Source organism: Calidris pugnax, unplaced genomic scaffold (assembly GCF_001431845.1).
Source record: "Calidris pugnax isolate Ruff unplaced genomic scaffold, ASM143184v1 scaffold896, whole genome shotgun sequence".
Taxonomy (NCBI): Eukaryota; Metazoa; Chordata; class Aves; order Charadriiformes; family Scolopacidae; genus Calidris; species Calidris pugnax.
The window spans coordinates 107322-109611 of record NW_015091892.1 but is presented as its reverse complement, the minus strand read 5'-3'; positions in this window follow the sequence as shown (position 1 = coordinate 109611).

Genomic DNA, 2290 nt, shown 5'->3' with positions numbered 1-2290 from the left:
GTCCTGCTGGTGGGCACAGATGGGGGGGCAGCGCTGGGGTCCCCCCTGGCACCGATGCCCGCAGCACACCAGGCTGTTGGCACCTCCAGTTAAAATTATACCGCACCAGTATAATTCCTCCGGGCAGAGCGGCCGTGACCGGGGTGACTCACGGCCACCACGCGTTTTCAGGCATTAGCCCGGAACGGTAATTAACGCCGGAGCAGTGTGGGGTGATGATGAGGACCCCGACACCGGCTGTGCCCCACGGCCCCCTGGGGACATCCATCCCTGTGGGGCTGGGGATGCGGATGCAGAGGGGCTGCAGGGCAGCGGGGGACCCCCGATGGTGCTGCACCGGGGGACACCATTAGGGCTGCACCGGGGCCAGCGTGTGGCTACGGCAGGGCCAGCACCGAGCTGCACGGGAGCTACTGCAGGGCCAGGCCAGGGACATGCACTGGGGGCCACCAGGAACCTGCACTGGGGCCACCAGGGAGCTTCACAGGGGTCACTGCAGCACCAGGCTGGGGACCCGCACTGGGGACCACCAGGGAGCTTCATGGGGGCCACCAGGAACCTGCACTGGGGGTCACTGCAGGGCCAGGCTGGGGACCTGCACTGGGGGCCACCATAAACCTGTACTGGGGGCCACCAGGGAGCTTCAGAGGGGCCACTGAAGGACTGAAGGCTGGGGACCTGCAATGGGGGCCACCAGGAACCTGTACTGGGGACCACTGGGGAGCTTCACAGAGGCCACTGCAAAGCCAGACTGGGGATCTGCGACCTGTACTGGGGGCTACTGGGGAGCTTCACAGGGGTTACTGCAAAGCCAGGCTGAGGGCCACCAGGAACCTGTACTGGGGGCCACTGGGGAGCTTCATAGAGGCCACTGCAAAGCCAGACTGGGGATCTGTGACCTGTACTGGGGGCCACTGGGGAGCTTCACAGGGGTTACTGCAGAGCCAGACTGGGGACCACTAGGAACCTGTACTGGGAGCCACTGGGCAGCTTCAGAGGGGCCACTGCAGGGCCAGGCTGGGGACCACTAGGGACCTGTACTGGGGGCCACTGGGGACCTTCAGAGGGGCCACTGCAGAGCCAGGCTGGGGATCTGTGATGGTGCTGCACCGGGGGACACCATTAGGGCTGCACCGGGGCCAGCGTGTGGCTACGGCAGGGCCAGCACCGAGCTGCACGGGAGCTACTGCAGGGCCAGGCCAGGGACATGCACTGGGGGCCACCAGGAACCTGCACTGGGGCCACCAGGGAGCTTCACAGGGGTCACTGCAGCACCAGGCTGGGGACCCGCACTGGGGACCACCAGGGAGCTTCATGGGGGCCACCAGGAACCTGCACTGGGGGTCACTGCAGGGCCAGGCTGGGGACCTGCACTGGGGGCCACCATAAACCTGTACTGGGGGCCACCAGGGAGCTTCAGAGGGGCCACTGAAGGACTGAAGGCTGGGGACCTGCAATGGGGGCCACCAGGAACCTGTACTGGGGACCACTGGGGAGCTTCACAGAGGCCACTGCAAAGCCAGACTGGGGATCTGCGACCTGTACTGGGGGCTACTGGGGAGCTTCACAGGGGTTACTGCAAAGCCAGGCTGAGGGCCACCAGGAACCTGTACTGGGGGCCACTGGGGAGCTTCATAGAGGCCACTGCAAAGCCAGACTGGGGATCTGTGACCTGTACTGGGGGCCACTGGGGAGCTTCACAGGGGTTACTGCAGAGCCAGACTGGGGACCACTAGGAACCTGTACTGGGAGCCACTGGGCAGCTTCAGAGGGGCCACTGCAGGGCCAGGCTGGGGACCACTAGGGACCTGTACTGGGGGCCACTGGGGACCTTCAGAGGGGCCACTGCAGAGCCAGGCTGGGGATCTGTGACCTGTACTGGGGGCTACTGGGGAGCTTCACAGAGGCCACTGCAGGGCCAGGCTGGGGACCACTAGGGACCTGTACTGGGGGCCACTGGGGAGCTTCAAAGGGGTCACTGCACAGCCAGACTGGGGACCACCAGGAACCTGTACTGGGGAGCTTCAAAGGAGTCACTGCAAAGCCAGGCTGAGGGCCACCAGGAACCTGTACTGGGGGCCACTGGGGAGCTTCAGAGGGACCACTGCAGGGCCAGACTGGGGACCTGCACTGGGGGGCCACCACAAACCTGTCCTGGGGGGCCACCAGGGATGCCCGAAGCGGGGACCACCACGGTGCCAAACCGGTGGCCAGCAGCGGGGACCACCCTTACGAGCTGCAACCGTGCCAAGACTCTGCCACCCCCGGTACCCCACCGAGCCCCCCTCCA